We start from the raw sequence: 19,069 nt of genomic DNA, 5'->3' as shown, positions 1-19,069 counted from the left end.
CCTTTTCACGTGTGTGCTGCTCACGGAACTCAGCACTGCAACTGAGCCATCTCCTTGCCCTAAGAGGCTGTCTCCCTCAGATGTCCCCAGTAGCGCTTTCCTGCCAGTGTGTGGAGATAAGGCTAGCTTTGGGCTACATGGGAGAAGAGCTGTGTGGCACGTGGGTTTCTCCAGGACTGCCCGTCTGCCCTATCACAGCCCAAGCATCCACCAGGAAACCCCACTGGGAGCGGAGTCAGCTGTGCCTTGAGGCAGAAACACCCTAATTGATAACAGCTGTCATGTTTTCTGTGGCACCATAGAGAGCTGAGACTTGTGTTTCACAATTTACTAACGGAGTTCACGAGCTTTTGACAGCTCGGTGGGATTTACAGAAGTTGTAAAAACTCATCTCCTCTAGGGATGAGGCTGCTCCTGGACCTGCTCCCACACACCCTAGCCTGGCCCCACCCTATAACTTTTGGGGAGAAAGGGTTTGGGTTCAAAGTTGGGGGGTGCATGGGATGTGTAAACTATGTAAAAGGGAATCAATTTCCGAGGTGGCTAATCATGGACTCTCACAGATGCTCAAGTCAACACAAATGGAATCCTATCCGAGAGTGGCTCAGGGTTCCCTGACCTTTAGGTTGAAGTTGTCAAGGGAAATGAAGAAGGCTGGGTGACAGTCGGGCATGGGGGTTTGTGTAAAGGGACACTTACCCCACATGCTAGGTAAGTATTTGTGTCTCAGGGACGGATCCAGAGCAAGAAGGGTCTTGTGAACATGAATTTAGATGGATGGATGAGCAGGTGTGGGGTAGATTGGGAATGGTGGAATGACGGAATGGTGGATGGAGCCTCCTGAGCCTCGCTAATTGATTTGGGAGATGGACAGTTGAGCCTGGCTCTGGCTGTCTCAGGGGTGTCCTACCACCCTCACCTGTAGTTCAGAAAGGCATGCTCCTCGCCATAAGCTCCTTGAAGGGCAGGCAAGGATTTCTTTTGCTCACCAAGGGGTCCACAACCTCTGCCAGATGCCTCCAGGGTATGTTCCAGGAGGCAGGGGAGAAAAACAGGAGGGTGGAAGGAGGGAGTGTGGGAGGCTGTGGCTTTGAGCAAAAGTTATTGGGTGGTGTGTGTGTGTGTGTGTGTGTGTGTGTGTGTGTGTGTGTGTGTGATGAATGTTTGTGTGAGGGTCTGTATGAGGGCCTGTGAAGTGAACATGTGTGCCTGGATCTCTGAGTGCTTGGTGTGTCTGGATGTGATGCACAGGTCTCTCCCTAAACCCCTCCATCCCTTGTCCTATCCTCTGTGTGTGTGTGTGTGTGTGTGTGTGTGTGTGTGTGTGTGTGTGTGTGTAGTGTGGAAATACCTTTCCTGGGGTGACATAAGCAACATCTACCTTCTCCTCATACGGTCCCAGCAACAAACCAAAAATGGGTCCACCTTGGAGCCAATGAGTTTATTGGAATTACAGAGTACACATGAGGGGCTATGGACGATTCCGTAGCAGCCACACTGGAAAGTCTTCTGATGGTGCCAGCTTCGGCTTCCCCGTGGCTGCATCCAGAGAGTCCCCTCCCATTATCCTCCCCCATCCTATAAACCCCCCAAACCACATACAGAATTGCATACAAGTGAGAAAGGTGGCTAGAATCTCAAGTGCAGGTCCACTGACCCTCCTCACCCTTTAACTGCGAGGAAATGTCAACTGTCCACAGTCCCGATTAAGATGGACTCCTACGCATGGGCACAGCTGGGCTCCTGAAGGCAGCTCAGAGGAGCTCATGCTGTGCATGGGAAGATACATCTGAGAACAGGGCTCAGGCATGCCCAGGAGTGCCCAGGGCCTGAGGAATGCCTGCCCCCACAGCCCTCCAGGGAGTCTGCCCTGTACTAAACGCAAACTCTTGTCAAGGTTCTAAAGTCTACATCTTATACTCAAGACCGGAATGCTCCTCATGCGGCATGAAGCTAGGAGCTGGTCTGGACGTCTTGCAAGCCAGAAGGATGCAACCTAAGGATGCTTTAACTGCAGTGAAAGGCTACTGAAGTGTGGGGAAGGCATGGTTGAGCTGCAGACCAGCCAGGTTTGGAGGTAGAGATGGCTGGATCCTGACCACAGTCCCCAACTCCAAGCGTTAGTTGAGGGTCAGGCTGTACCCTTCTGCGTGGTGGTGGGTAGAATTCAGTCCAGGGAGAGCCTTGGGATGCATCTTCTGTTTTAGGGATCGGAGGATTCCTCTTGTCTCCCTTCTGTATTTCCCACGGTTCTCTTGGAGTCTAGCATTCTTATGCTCAGTTTCCCTTAAATTCCCAGTGACGTTGGTGTCTCAGCCTCGTGAAAATTCGCAGACTTCACAGGTACCTATACACCAGTGTTTCCCAAGAGTGGTAAGATCTGTAGCACTCTCTTGACAGACAGGGAGACTAGTTAGAAAGTGATGTTGGTCTCATGGCTAATAGGTGGTGGAATAATAACATGCCCTGGGCAGCCTGGCACTAGTAATTGTATGCACGATGACTTGGTGACTGTCCATTCTTTTTGCAAAGGGAAATGGACTAGGATTTGGTGTTTTCGTCTGCTTCTGCAGCTGCCTCATGGGGCTCTGTGGGCACCTGTCAGGGGCGTACAGGGATCAGGGACACTCTGTACTGTGTTTTTAGGGCCATGGCAGAGATCAGGGCAGAGGGACGGGGCTCTGAGATAGTCATCTTTTTGATGATCCCAGTTGAAGAAGGTGAGGGCCTTTGAGCTTGGGCGGGGTCTGGACAGCTCTCCTGGCTGCCCACTGGCTACCTACACCCTGTACCACAGTGAACTCCAAGTCTGGAGAAGGAAGATGCCCAGTGTGCTGACCGACAGACAGCCTGTGACCAAGAGTGACACTTTCCTCTCACCAGCCATGGTGGTGATCTGGGTGGTGACACCCACCATGTACTGCACACTGGGACATCTTACAGGCATCAGGTCACCCAGTCTTCATTCATCCAGGGGCAGGCAGTCCTGAGTTCGCTGCAGTTGTGAGCTCACTGTATCACTGTGTCCCAGGCACTTCTCATTCAGAGCCTGCATGGGTCCGTCTTCCCAAAGCTAAGGGCCAGGCTGCCCCTGCCTCCAGCTCTGTTAATCTCGGCAGATCATTATGGCCCCGGCAGGAGTCATGAGCCCAGAGTCTTGACCCTTCCTCTGCACAGAGCAGATGCTGGAACTGTGGCACCTATCACATGCTTGAGGCTTGGCGGACAAGGGGGTTGTCTCTGGTTAAAGTTCACCCAAAGGCAGGGTGCTCTGGGTGTCGATGGAAGCAGCCTGCATAGAGTGTGCTCAGGGTGGACTCAAGTATTTTGCGAGGCTCTGGGACGCCGATGTCACTTACTACTGCCTTTTTTTTTTTTTAATTTGCCTGGGCATCCTTGCAGAAATGCTTAGGGTGAGTGGGTTTGTCGAGGGTGGCATCTTCTAAAAAGGAAAACATCACGTCCCGGCCTTTCAGTGCCGCCAGGGCTACGTGTGGCATACCTCGGGCTGGCGTGGGATGGATGATGGGAAGAACCGGTGCTGAGACCTTTTACCTTGGATTCTAGCTCTGTCTTTGCTAGCTCAATGGGGGGGGGGGGGGAGAAAAAAAAACCTTCTGTGCCTCAGTTTCCCCACATGCAATCAGGCCTTTTCCTGAGCATCCCTGTGAAGGTTATTTTGGGCAACCTGTGTGAACTGCTACACCGTGGTGCTGGCCCTGGAAGGTACCTAGAGTTACCCTGGGTGACCTTCTCCCTGCCTGCTTGCTCTGGCCCCACCCCTGGGTGCTACCCTGGGTTAAAGCAGACTAAGATCTTGGAACTGTTGGATTGTGTTCTGGAGCAAACCCAAGATTTGACAATGGCTGAATGGGAGGAGTCCCTGAGGAGTGGTGGGCGAAGCCTGGGGTTGGGGGAGATGGGGTTGGGGGGAGGGAGGATGAGGGGGTTCTGTTTTTTTTTTATGGTAAATTATGAACCATGGCAAACATACAGAGCTCACATCCACACCCACCTCTTTAGAATCTGCACGGAATAACGCTGGGTTTTGGGTTTAAAAACATGAAGTAAACACTGGATCTGGCTGGGTTTCCGGGTCACTGTTTTAACTTCCTCTCCTCCCACTCTAGGCGGGGCCATGGCGGAGTGGGCGTCTGTCTGTCCTGCATGCTGTCCGTGTGTAGTTTGTTTACACCCTTTTGTGCCTTGCCTTTTCGGCTTCACGTGTTTTCCTTGACGGAGGAGACAGTCACATGGAGTCACACCAGCTGCCTGGGGCTGCATGCTAAGAGGCATTTGGCCCCAGGCCCTCCTCTCGCAGCTGCCATGCTGCCTTTATGTCTCACTGGATTCTCCTCTTCCAGACAAATACTGTAGGTGGAGTCCCAGACGTCTACCTAGCGTCTGCAAGGCCCATAGGGGCTGCTAGAAGGGGTCCCAGGTCACACAGTTCATGGTGGACTTACTGAACCCCCAGAGGTTCAGTACAACAGCAGGACTCATATTTTTGTGGGGGAGGGAGTCTCTTTTTTTCATCTCTCATTGCCCTGGAATGGATGGTGTGACCAGATAAGGAGAACAGACAGCCCAGAGGTGAGGGCTGTGGGAACTACCTCATTAATTCTCTTGCCTCTGTGGCTGACTGGGCTCAGTTGGGCAGTTCTAGCAGTGGTTCTCAACCTTCCTAATGCTGCAACCCTTTAATACAGGTCCTCAGGTTGTGGTGATCCCCAACGGTAGGATTATTTTGTTGTTACTTTATAACTATACTTGTGCTACTGTTATGAACCATAATGTAAATATCTGATATGCAGTATATCAGTTATGTGACTGCCCTCCCCTCACCTCCACCCCCGCCCGAAGGTGGCCATGGCTCACAGGTTGAGAACTAGTGGCTTAGGTGGCTTGGGTCTCTCTCCTCTCCATGTGACCACTCCAGCAAGGAAGCTAGCCCCATACATTGTAGCCCCAGCCCCCAAAGCAGGAAAGTAAAGCAGATGGGACCCGGAAGTTCTGTCAGCCTGCGTTGGCTGATTTAAAGGCCTACTGAGAGTCAGTCTGGATGCAGCCACAGGGGTCGTGGTTGAGCACAGCCCCTACAGTGGTCTTAGCGGCTTTGAGCTGTGGGTGTGTCTGCTTTCTGGGATGCTGTCAAGACTACACCTAAACATCCTTCACCCTCGGCTTCCCCGTGTGAACCCCGAGTTCCTATCAGGGCAGAATCCCACCGGATTCTGTGGCCGCAGTTGGTGTTCCCTTCTGAAGGTGGTGAGTTCTGCGAGTTCTGTGGCAACACACGACCTGAGCTTGGTGTTCTGAAACAAGACCAAGGGGCTTCTTTAGTTCTCCTGGTCCTGAGTCAGGCTGTCCCGCTCCTGTCCCGGGCTTTGGAAGAGAAACTTTTCTTTCCTCCTCTCTATCCCAGCCTCTAGAGTCGGTTGGTCATCTTCCTCCATCCAGGTAGCCAGACCTAAAAACCGCTCTCTCTGACTCCCGCTTCCCTCTCACGAAGAACTTTCCGGATAATCCAGAGTCGACTCCTCATCACATCCACAAGGACCCTTTGCCGTGAAGTGTCACAGTCACCCAAAGCCCCTGGGGATTGGGCATAGGTGTTTCTTGGGGTCCAGAGTAGTTTGGCTGGCTGTGGAAGGTGGGCATCTCATCATGTTTGTTTGTCACCTCCTTTTCTATATGGGGCAGCCTCCAGCTTAGCTGTCCCTCTCTGTGATGTCATGCTTGCCCCACGCATCCTCCTGTTGACTCTGTGGACCTCCATGTATCACTGTCAGCCCTGTCCTTCAGTTTATCGGTTGGTTTTGCTTGCTTTTTTTTTTGTTTGTTTGTTTTCCTTTTGTTTTGTTTCCTTTTGTTTTGTTTTGTTTTTGAGACAGGACCTTACCTCGCAGCTTCTGCTGATGTTAAAACCGTGATCCTCTTGCCTCAGACTCTTGAGTGCTGGGATGATAGCTATGTGCCATTGTGCACAAAGGACAGCTTTTTGTTCTGCTTTACCCTCCAGGTGACAGAATGTGGCATCTCTAGCTGGGGATGGGAAGGAGGTTAACAACGGGACTGTTCATGGAGGAGTCCATTGGGCAGGCCTGGAGTCCAGACTGATGCCATGAGGGAGCTATGCCTCCCCAAGCATCCAGGAGCAAGACAGGAGGTAGAGAGCTGGGGGAGAGCTGTGGCTTTAGGCACACAGCTGGATTGCAACCATGCTAGTGGGGACCAAACTACACCTCTCCTTCCTCCTGCCTCCTACCCTGTACCTGGTCAACTCCATCCTCAGAGGCCACCGAGGACGGCCTGTGGGGTCCACTCACAGGACAGGGGGCAGGCTGTCTCAGCTGACCAAACCCTGGAGAAATGGCCACACGTGCCAGCAGATATTGTACGTCCTGCTGTGGAGAAAGCCTAGACCTTGCCCTTGCTGTCTTCGTTCCGTGTTTTAGGTGAGGTATTTCCTGTCATTCTAAGACTGTGGAGCAGTGCTTTCAAAAACTGTGTGTAGTGAGAAAAGGGTGTGTGTGTGTGTGTGTGTGTGTGTGTGTGTGTGTGTGTGTGTGAGAGAGAGAGAGAGAGAGAGAGAGAAGAGAGAGAGAGAGAGTTCTAAATATATAAAACGATCTATACAGGTATGAAACCTCACAATAAATTCATTAAACATGTGTGTATATGATAAAATACATACACCATAAGATTTACTTCTTTGGTTTTGAGACAGGTATTATGTAGCCCAGGCTAGCCTTGAAATCCTGCCCCTCCTGCCTCTGCCGTCTGAGTGCCGATGGCACAGCCCTCACCATACCTGGCTATGGAACCTTAGGTGTTGGTCCTCACCATCTCTGCCCTGTGTGCCAGGTTAGTTGGCCCACGAGCATCCAGGGGCTCTCCTGTCTCAGACTCCCGTCTCCTGTAGGAGATGCTGGACATATGGCTTTCATGTAGGCTCTAGGGCTGCAAACTTGGGTCTCATGCTCACACTGCAAGGGCTTTCACCCCCAGAGCCATCTCCCCAGCCTTATGTTTACCGTGTCCAAGCACACACACTGGGAGGGCAGACACATTCACATTGCTTCGGGTCTCCAGGAGGGTTCATGAAGGCATCCTCTTCTGCATCCCACTTTCTCACACCCCCCAGGGCTGTTCCCAGATGCAGGCGGGGGACCACCTCCACCCCTGACTGTGGCAGAAATGCCTGAATGTGTCCATGTGACCTGGGATTCTTTGGAGGGTGTATGCCAGATTCTTAGAGTGAGCACCCCAAGTGAGCCACAGTGTGGTGTTTTTGTGGTAGAACCCCAGAAGTTACACTGCATCGCTCCTGCATGCTGGTTATATCTAGGGCATCCCAGAGGTCAGCTTGGCTCCTGGTAGAGGACACAGACCCTGACATTTGACAGGAGAACGGCAGGTTCACACCATGGGAAGGGCCTGGTCTCTTCCAGGAGACCTCTAGCCTATTCTCTCTTGCCCAGGAAAACATCATTCTACTTTCTGTGAAGCTGATGACTTTGAGGACCCACATCAGTGAGGAGATCAGATAGCACCTTCCCTGTGTGCTTGGCTTCTCACACTCAGCATCCTGTCCTTAAGGTCCATCCATGTGGCAAATGGTGGATCTTCCTTCCGGTCAAGGCTGAACAACATTCCCCTGACTCCTCTGTGGTGTGCGGCTAGCTGTTGACGGGCTCTGTGTTGCTTCTGAATTTTACTATCATGAAAATGCTGTGATGAGTACAGGTGTGCAAACATTTCCTTGAAACCTTACTTTGAACTATTTTGGGCTTGCATCTGGGATGGAATCTGTGGACTCTAGTTATTCCAAGAAGTACCATACAGTGTGCCAGCAGCCGTGCCACTTGACACACCCACCAGCGGTGCACAGGGGTCCCGGTTTCTCATGTTCTTGCCAACACCTGCATGCCTTGTTTGTTTTGGATAGCATCCTTGGGTGGAGCTAGTGTGTGTGAGGTGCCTTCTTCTCGTGATGCACAGATACGCTTGAACACACCATCAGTAGTTTTAGCTTTTCCTGTGCTTGCCCGTATTCCAGTGGTTGCTGATGTGTGCTGTGTGGCATAAGCGTGATGTCCATGGCCATCCAACCAGATTGGCTTTGCAGCCTGCCCCTCCCACTGATTGCCAGGACCCCTTTTGGACATCCCACTGGCGTCCATTCCTGCTGTGTGCATTGGGCTCTCTGCACCCGTTTATGGCCTCTCAGCAGGTCTTGTGTCTTCTCTGATGACTACGCAAGTTGCTTAACTCCTTTGGCCTTACTGTGGCAGAAAGGTGGATTTCATACTCTTCTCACGGCATTGGCCTGCCATTCTCCTGTTAAATGTCAGGGTCTGTGTCCCCCGTTAGGAGGAGGCTGACCTCTGGGTTGGCTTAGACATACCCAGTATGTAGCAGAGACACAGTGTAACTTCTGGAGTTCTGCCACAAAAACATCGCACACTGGCTTGATTGCGGTGCTTGCTCTAAGAACCTGGCCTCCACCCTCCAAAAAATCCCAGGCCACATGGACAGACACATTCAGGCATTTCTACCCCAGTCTGGGGGAGTCCAGACTGAATAAGTAGGATGCGGAAGGTGATTCCACCTGGTACTGTCCACTGAGCTGCCGGAGAGACCCCAGGTGAGGCGGTGTGCAGAACCCTCTGGAGCCGGAGAACTCGGGTCAAGGTCACTTCAAAGTCCCTTCCAGGTTGGAGTGATGGTCACATGTCACGCAGCCTAATGTTTTACCTTGATTCTCACCAACCAAAGTTCATCTTTTGCTGATGACTCTCTCGAGGTGGGTGGGGGCTCCTGGGACAGGACCTGGTAAGCCTTGCTTTCTGTGGAGATTGGGCAGTGCTTGGCTCTAAGTTACTCTCTGGTGTGTACAACTGTCATTTCAGACTGCACCTTGCCCCGAGAAACTCCATTTCCCAAGCAGTTTTTGACTCCTTTCCGTAGATGGAGAACGACTGTGCCCGGATTGACGTGAACAGGAGTTCAGCACCAACTATGGTGCGTTCCTGGGAGTGGGTAGAGCTGCTCTACGGATTTATCAGGGTCAATGAGACTGCAGGAGCACATGATATGTGACCACATCACTGCCACCGTGAGTTTACTGGACACAGTAGGAAGAAGAGAGTGTAGAAAGCAGACCTGGTATTGACTCTGATGGCCTCCACCGACCTATGGCTGGCTGTCCTGGGATTTCGCCTTGGCTCTGTCTCTGCTGTTGATGTGGTTTGTGTCTATTCACCCATCTGTGCCTGCCGTCCATCTGTCTGCCTGTTCCTTCCTCGTCTGCACCCAATCTGACTCTTTTGCCTCTGCAGTCAGACTCGCTCTCAAACCTGTGACTGGCAGTGGCCTGACTTGCACCACCCCAGCTTCTATGACATCTCCCAACAGTTCAGTTTGGGATCCTTATCTGCCATCTAGAATCTATCTTGAAGCTCATGGGTTTCCAGGTTTGGGCTTCTCGGGCATTTGAACCTTTCTCCCTCTTGAACCCTTTGTAGCCATTCTGTAACCTACACACACACACACACACACACACACACACACACACACACACACACTCACACACACATGCACACACACACTCACACACACATGCACACACACTCACACACATGCACACACACATGCACACACACACTCACACACACATGCACACACACATGCACACACACACTCACACACACATGCACACACACTCACACACATGCACACACACATGCACACACACACTCACACACACATGCACACACACACATGCACACACACACTCACACACACATGCACACACACTCACACACACATGCACACACACACTCACACACACATGCACACACACACACTCACACACACATGCACACACACACATGCACACACACACTCACACACACACTATATTATGTATACTACTATTCGATCTGAGACTTATTAATAATTAATGTTAGAATGAAAGAACCTGTGTGAGTATCTAGCAAATGGTTGCCATTGACACTGCTGTGCCACGTGAATTTATTGTTATTCGGCATTTTAGAAATATGCAAATGTGTTTGTCTAAGTTTCTAACAAAGCGTGTTCACAACATCCCTGAAGAGCAGGGTTCAGGGTTGGCACAGTTCAGGCCAGGCATGAGCACTGTCTAAGGAATGAATGGCCTCAGGGGTGGTCCCCTGGGTCCTTCCCTCTCCTGTTTCCTCTTTCCTCATGGCTATGGGGTGAGTGTGTGGACAACCCTCCCGGGGATTGCACTGAGTGTACAGATGGATCTGAGGAGGTGAAACACATTTAGGTCTTCAACCTGGACATATCTGGATGGGATTGCCCGTGTATTCCTTACTGAGTCGATTGTGGGTTTGTGTCATGTTAGAAGAGGGTGGGGCCCTGGGTGGAAAGGTGGTGGATGTGGGTCTGTACATGGGCAGAGGTGCTGGAGGCTTTCTCTTGGACCATAGTGGTGGTAGCTCATTCGGAACAGCTGGGCCCGGGTAGAGTCTCCCTGTTAAGCTCCCTGCTGTGCCCAACCCTGAGCTCTCTGCAGGTCAGTGTGACTGGGTTTAGCTGTCCCAAAGGAAGGGGAAGCTCATCCAGGTCAGAGGGGGGCTGTGATGTGGGTAGAACTGGAAGCCAATACATCATCTCCCTAGTCTATTAGCTCCCAACATGCAATGGAGCCATTAGGAACAACTGCGTTGGACTGGGGCTTGCCCTCTATTCTCCCTGCTCATCCCACAGCACCTTCTGCACCTCCCAGGATCTTCAAAGATCAGCTTCAGGGCTTCATGGGCTACCCAGCCATACCTGCCTTCTTCCTCAAGGGCTTTCCTGCGGTGGCTAAGCTTGCCGGGGTGATGCTCCTCACCCACATCTCCCTCTCACCTCCTCAAGGAGCCTCCCTGCTACCCTCCTCCCAGGTATTCTGCGTCTTTGGTTTTCTTTTCACTTGTTGGGTGACAGGGGGCCCATTGAAGCCCTGGAGAGGGAAATTGTAGGCTCAGGCACATACAAGCACAGATATGTAGACATTACCTAAGTACACACACACACACACACACACACACCACACACCACACATACACACACACACCACACACACACACACACACCACACACACCACACATACACACACACCACACACACACACACACACACACACCACACCACACACACCACACATACACACACACCACACACATACCACACACACACACACACACCACACACACCACACACACACCACACACACACCACACACACACCACACATGCCACACACACCACACATACCACACACACACCACACATGCCACACACACACACACACCACACACACCACAACACACACACACACACACACACACACACACACACACACACACACGCACACGTTCTCCTGCATTCTGGCGTCCTAGCTGGTGACAGGTTTCACAGGTCCTTCTTCCTGGTCCCTTCCCCTACCCATCCAAGCTCTGACCTTGTTTTTGGTCCCCTGGGTCATCAAAACCCAGGAGCTCTGTGGTGAGTGGCCCGGTCGTTTTTGTTCTCACAGAGTTTGGCTCAGGGATCGTCCAGGTGTAGGAAGAAGCTGCTCTGTGAGAGGCCATCAAACACAAACTGAAGCCGGGGGTCACAGCTTTGGAGTCTACTGGTGTAGCTGGTGTAGCTGGTGTAGCTGGTGAGCTGAGAGTGCAGGGTGAGTTGAGTCCAGCGAGCCGTGGGCACCAGGGTTTTTCTGTCACCTACTCTATAATGGGTGCTACAGAAGACTGGATGGAGGTCAAAGCAGAGGCCGCCTTCAGGCTCCTCCCTCACTGCACACACAAGACGGAGAGCTGCCCAGGTGAGCAGGAACCACATTGCCACAGTCAGGCCGGAGACCTGTTGCATCTCTGCTGTGTCGCTGAGAATAAAACGCAGTTGCAGAACCAGATACAAGAGCCTACATACAGCTAAGAGCTAGTTTCCTCTTTAAGACTGGAGAGATGAACGGACAGCACATGCTGACACTGTGGTAGTTAATTATGTGCCTCCACAGAGTGCCTGCATAACCCTTCTCCATGGGTGCGTGTGTCTTGGAGCACATTTCTGGATGGGCTTACTCGTGCTTGACATTGTAGGTAGAGCGAAATATATACCCTCCCCTGGGTGGCCTCGCCCAGCTGCCTGAAGGCCCGACTGGAACAAAAGGTTGAGCAAGGCAATGCCCATGCCTACTTCTCCCTGGGCAGGGCACCAGTTGCTGTTGTCAGAGCGATGAAGCACTTGAGAGTGCAACTTAAAGGAGGAAGGAAGGAAGGAAGGAAGGATGGAAGGAAGGAAGGAAGGAAGGAAGGAAGAAGGAAGGAGGAAAGAAGGACTTATTTTGGCTCACAGTTTGAGGGTATAACCCCCCTGGGGAAGCCATGTGGCAGGAGTGTGCAAGTGTACTCGTGGCATTGCATCTCCAGTCAGGAAGCAGAGAGAGATGGACGCTGGCGCTCAGCTCCACGTCTTCTCTTTCGGTTCAGTCCAGGACCCAAGCCCTGAGGACGAGGACGGAGCCACTCACAGTTAGAGTGTGTTCCCCGCCGTGCTGAGAAACCTCTCTGGAAACATCCTCACAGACGCGGCCGCAGGTTTGACTCCTGGGTGATTCTGGATCCCATCCTAAGCAGGACCTGGACTTGCACGGGAACTCACAGGCTCAGCTCTCCGGGCCTCCAGCGTATGAAACCCAGATCTGCCTTCTCAGCACCCGTGCTGTTGCTTTTTAAGTCAAGGTAGTTTTCTTTCTATAGCGCTTTCTTAATTTTTTTTTTAAAAAGATCTTTTGCTTATATACTGCTGTTTTCAATTTTGATTTTTTGTGGGTTTTTCTCTCTGTGTGAATTGTGTGTTTGTAGGTGTTTCTTCTTGTTTATTTTTCTTCTTGTTCATTTGGTGTGGTTGATCCAGGAAGTGGCATTACTCGGAAGTGTGTTATTGTAGGGGTGGGCTTTGAGACACTCCTCCTAGCTGCCTGGGGACAGCCTCTCCCGTTTGGCTTCAGAATAAGATGCAGAACTCTCAGCTCTTCCTGCTCGGTGCCTGCCTGGATGCTGCCATGTTCCCATCTTTGTGATAATGTACTGAACCTCTGAACCTGTAAGTCAGCCCCAATTAAATGTTGTCCTTTATAAGAGTTACCTTGGTCGTGTGTGTGTGTGTGTGTGTGTGTGTGTGTGTGTGTGGTGTGTGTGTGTGTGTGTGCTGTGTATGTGTATGTGTGTGTGTGTGGTGTTTGTGTGTATGTATGTGTGTGTGTGGTGTGTGTGTATGTGTATGTTTGGTGTGTGTATGTGTGTGTGGTGTATGTGTGTGTGTGTGGTGTATGTGTGTATGTGTGTGTGTGGTGTGTGTGTATGTGTGTGTGTGTATGTGTGTGTGTGGTGTGTGTATGTGTGTGTGTGTGTGTTCACATGTGTCAGTGTGGGTGGAGAACAGTGAACAACTTGTTATAGTTGTTTTTCATCCATGTGGACCCCAGGGATGGAACTCAAGTGACCAGGTGTCTTAGTCACTGTTCTTTTCCATGAGCATATGACGCTTATAGAACAAAGCATTTAGCTGACTTACAGTTTCAGAGACTTAGTCCATTATCACCATGGCAGGGAGCATGGTGGCAGACATGGCAGACACGGTGCTCAAGTAATAGTTGGGAACTACATCCCACTCCACATAGGCAGGCAGGTGGAGAGGGGGAGAGGGAGGAGGAGGGAAAGGGAGAGAGGAAGAGGGAGAAGGAGAGGGAGAAGGAAAGGGAAAGGGGCTTTTGAAACCTCAAAGCCCACTCCCACAGACATACTTCCTCCTAACAAGGCCCCACCCACCCCAATAAGGCCACACCCCCTCCAACGAGACCACACCTATATAACCCTGTAGGGGTCATTCTTATTCAAACTACCACACCAGGCTTGGTGGCAAGAGCCCCTACCCACTGAGCTATCTTATCAGCCCAGGATGGTGTGTTCTCCCAACATTTACCCCAGGGATGGATATTTCGTTCAGCTACTGTGAACAGTGCTGCTGTGGTGCACACACTGATGTCTTTGCGCTCACAGACTTCATTTCTCATGGATTCACACCTCCATCCAGGATCCCTGGGTCACAGTGTGGTTCTGTTCTTTTTTTTTTTTCTTTTTTTCTTTTTTTTTTTCGGAGCTGGGGACTGAACCCAGGGCCTTGCGCTTCCCAGGTAAGCGCTCTACCACTGAGCTAAATCCCCAGCCATGGTTCTGTTCTTAACTCTTTAAGGAACCTAGATACTGTTTTCCTCAATTCCGGTGCCCATTCCCACAACAGTACAGTACTCTTTCCTTTCTCCAACATCTTTATCTGATCAGTGTGTGTGTGTGTGTGTGTGTGTGCATGCTACACAACCTTAGGTGTTGTTTTTCAGGAGCTGCCCCCAACCCCTTAAAACAGGGTCTCTCATTATCCTAGAACTCATCAAGAAGGCTGGGCTGGCTGGTCATGGGGTCCAAGGATCTTCCTGTGTCTGCTTCCTTAGCACTGGGATTTCCAATGCCTGCTGCCCCGCCTGGCTCTCAAGCTCATTGTCTGGATGTGAACTCAGTTCCTCCCCAGACTTTACCCACTAAACTATATCCTGGCTCCTGATAGCAGGCTCCTTAGCAGGCGTGGGTTACCATCTCCCTGTGGTTTGGGATCTGCATTTCCCTAATGATCTGATGCTGGACATCTTTGGAGAAGCCACGGGGCCATTTGAATATCTTCCTCCAAGAGGTGTCTGCTCCAGGCTGGATTAAGTTGCTTTGTTCACTACTGTAACAAAAATGCCCGGAAGCAGGGAAGAGAGGAAGGGAGAGGTGCATCACGGTGAAGAAGGTGGGAGTTACATTGTATCTGCATTCAGGACACACACAGAGAAGGATAATATGCTGCTTGATTTCTCCCTTTTATGCAGTCGGGGACCCCAGCCTTTGGGACAATAGTACCACCCACAGTCTGAGGAGTCTCTTCTCTTCTCAGGTAAACCTCCTTGGAAACACAGACAGTTCCAGGGGCTTGTCTCCTGGGTGATTCCAAATCTAGCCAAGTTGACAGTCAAGAGGAACTGTCACAAAGGCCCTTTGCTCATTTCAAAATCCAATTGTTCTTTTTGCTGTTGAATTGAATGTTCTTAAATGTTTTAAATATTAAAAATATATAACTTGTAATCATATTCTCTCTCTTGCCCCCTCTGTGTGCATGTGTGTATCTGTGTGTGTGTGATGTGTGTATGTGTGTGTGTGATGTGTGCGTGTGTGTATGTGTGTGTGTGTGTGTGTGTCCGCACACCTGTGTGTGTACTTGTGCAGAGGCCAGTGGAGGGCAGAGGCATCAGATCACGTGGACTGCCTGACATGGGTGCTGGGAACTGAACTTGGGTCCTCTGGAAGAGCAGCAAGTGTTCTTAACCATTGAGCCTTTTCTCCACCTCAGTTTTTGCTTTGTAAACCTTTGTGTGGCTTATAAATGCTTCCCCCACCTCTTCCCTCTGCTGACAGCTTTCTTTGTATTAGCTTTTTATTTAAACTCTGTCTCCTTTGCTTTTTCCTCTGCTGCTGCCTCTGGCTTCAGGGTCTTCTCTAGGAGCCGACTCCTTATGCTATACCTCTAATGGTCTCTCTGGCTCCCATTGGCTCTTTTTTCAGAACCTAGACTAATGCTAATATATACACATACAGACACATTTCTATCCCATGACACTAATGTAATAGTAACACAGTTACAAGGAGTAAAACGTTACCTTTCGTTTCTGTATAATGACATAAAATAGCAAATAACCGGCCAGGACAAGTCCCACCTTGGGAGGGAGGACAAAGTTTCTCTTTGTCCTGTGGGTGATACTCTGTTTAAAGAGCAGGGGTCTTGCTGTTTCCCAGGGGACTCTTCAGAGCCTGTATTAGCTGTGGTAGTTCTTTCTTGGCTTCACATTCTCACATGAGAGTTTGGAGTTCTCTCCTAATTGACAGGATCTAGTCACTTCTGGGAGACTGGGAGCTAGAGGTCTTCCAGACGGCAACGTGAAACAAACAACCTGAGATGTGCCATTTCATTTTGATGTCAGGTAGACAGCGAAGTAAGGAATCATTTTTAGTATAAGTATATTCCATTCACTGCATGGGACACACTGTGGCTAAACTTGTTTAGCTGAAATTGAAATTTAACTGTGTGCCTGCCATTTATCAGCCTTCCTTCCTTCCTCCCTTCTCCCCCTCCTCCCCCTCTTCCCCCTTCCCCTTCCTCAACCCCTCTCTTTCCTTCTGGCCTACTGGCCTACCTCCCATCACAGCACCCCTTCCCCAGGCCTGGCCCTGAGCCCACCATCACCAGCCACACCTGTGCCTTCCCCATGCCCTTCCCCAGGCGACAGCTCCCATTTCTGCTGTTTTTAGTTGAATTTTTCTGTCATAAGAGCAATACGAGTTCATTACAGGGAAAAAAAATCACAGGCTACAGATAAGCAATAAGAAGAAAGCAAGAAAACAGTCAGAATTCCGCCTACACAGAGCGGAGTACTGTGCCTACCTCGGGTAGAGTTTTCTAGAGCTGTGTGTGCACTTGTCTTTGCGAATATTTTAAAGAGAACACTAAACCCAGTGCTCAACCCAGGCTCACTGCCCTGGGGGATCTGGTGAAGGTGGAGCAGGTCCTCAGCCTGGCACTGGCCTCAATCCCTATGGGGAGGAGCCAGGAGTTAAACCCTAGGAGTGGGGAATGAGAAGCCTTGGTCAAAGCCACTTCTAACTATGGGGTTGCTGTAGCAATGTATCACAGGAGTCAAAGAAAATGGCTTTGTCTGGTAAATGGCTTTGTCTTACCCTGTCCTTATATGGCCTTTCCTCTGTGTGTCTCTATGTCCTAATCTTAGGAGGACTTCATCAGGTTGGATTAGGGCCCACCCTAATGACCTCATTTTAACATAATCACCTAGTTCTAGGCCTGATCTCCAAATAAGGTCACATTCTAAGAAACAGGAAGTGAGGCCTTTAGTACAGGAATGTAGAAGGTAACAGTCCAGGCCCAAACCTTCTGCCTGGCCTGGCCTCACTTTCATCATCCACGAAATGGGGCTGTGATCACATTCACCATGTCATCAACCAACAGAAGCTTTGTGCCCGGCCCTGAGTAAACCCCCTTGTGGGTAGAAGAGGAGAGGATCTTGGCCTTTGGTACCCACCTACTCCTTTCCCCACCAGTATACCTTGTTCCTTTAGGCCAACCCTGAGCAGAGCTGCTGGGTGGGAATGGAGACACCAACTGCTGTCAGAGCCCTGGATCTACTCCTCTGTGGTGGGCGGACAGATACGCCCCACCCTAACCTAAGCTCTCCCTTCTTTGATTTTCTTTTTAAAAATTTTATTTTTCTTGGATATTTTATGTATTTACATTTCAAATGTTATCCCCTTCCCTCCCTCTCCCCCTCCCCCTGCTTCTATGAGGTTGCTCCTATTCCCACCCACCCACTCCCACCTCAATTCCCTGGCATGACCCTACATTGGGGAAACAAGCCTTCACAGGACCAAGGGCTTTTCCTCCCCTTGATGCTGGGTTTCCAGCAAGCTCCCCTTTACCTTTCTGAAGTTCCTGTCCCCGAAGATTCAGCAACGGCAGCACCCCTCCCTCTCTGCAGCCATCTTGCTGAGTGGATGGACTTGTGCTCTCAAGCTCCTTGCTGTATTTTCCCCCCAAGGATGCCAGCCCCTCCTCCCACACGTTCTTGGGAAGACCCCTGCCCTTACAAGGCAAGCGAGACCCCCTTTTAGGACCTCTTTAACAGCTTTCCTCTCTGCCTTGTTGTTGGACGTTGGACTATACCTTAAGCCTGCCCTGGACCCCTGGGAATCTGGAGCAGCAAAGAGGCTGGTGGGTGAAGGGAACAGCCCCAAAGCCACCAACCCCCCCCCCCAGCCCTCCAAACGAACGTGAATTTCAGCATTTCTTGAGGACAGAGTGAAGTACTGCCTCCTGGGGGAGGGGCAGTTAGATGACAGGATGAATCCAGTCAGAGTCTGCAGGCACAGACCTGCTCAGACCAGATGGATTTGTCAGTAGAGGGGGCTGCTGGAGGGAAGGGCCTGAGAGAAGCATGCGGGGTGGGTGGGCGGTTATCAAACCCAGTTATGGAAGATACAGCCCCGAGTGGCACACACAATAGTGGTTATGCAAAATGGACCCTTCGGGGAGATACCCCTGGCAGGTCCCAGATGCTGCCCTGGACTGCCTGGAAGGGGGGTGAGACTCAGGTCAGGGCTTGAAAACACTTCCATTTTTGACTTCCCAAGAGTTAACTTGCTTGCATTTCCCATCATCAGGGTCTCTCTCTCTCTCTCTCTCCTTCTCTCCCTTCTCCCTCTCTCTTTCCTTCTCTCCCTCCCTCCCTCCCCTCCTTCTCTCCCTCCCTCCTCCTTCCCTTGCCTTCTACCATTGTCTCACCCCCACCTCCCCTCCAGCAAGTTGCAGGGCACCGAACTTTCCTCCTTTCCTGGGCAAAGCACACCCTGGTATTTTTGTTGTGCTTCTTCTATTTCAGTTCTTCACATTGCCTGACTGGGAAGGGATACCTTGATTTCACTGCCCACTGCTGGGTCCTGATGTTCAGTCAGAAAACTGCCCTCAGCCAGCACTCTCTGCATCCCTCTGGATGTTCTGTCTTTAAGATTTAATATGGAGAGTAAGCTTGGGTGCCACCTCTGTGTTTTTTACTTAAAATAAAGAAGGGGCCACATCAGGAAAATACAAAACAATCCCAGTCAGATTTTTCTGGAAGGCAGTTTTGCAGCATGCTGCAAAGCGCACACTTCTCTGTAGATGGTCCCCAGTGCTGACTTAGCTATTTCACATTGGGACGTGTGCATGGGGAACAGGGGCTGAGCCTCTTGAAGAATGCTCACCCACATTCTGTGGACATTAAGGAACCATACCTATCTTTGATGATGCCCACACAGACTGAGTGTCCCTGGTTCTCCTTTTGACCATGTGCTGTGATACTGTTCAAATATCAGTTATTGGTATAGAAAGG

This window comes from Rattus norvegicus, chromosome 6 (assembly GCF_021556685.1).
Source record: "Rattus norvegicus strain SHRSP/BbbUtx chromosome 6, alternate assembly SHRSP_T2T, whole genome shotgun sequence".
Taxonomy (NCBI): domain Eukaryota; kingdom Metazoa; phylum Chordata; class Mammalia; order Rodentia; family Muridae; genus Rattus; species Rattus norvegicus.
This window is presented reverse-complemented; position numbering follows the sequence as displayed.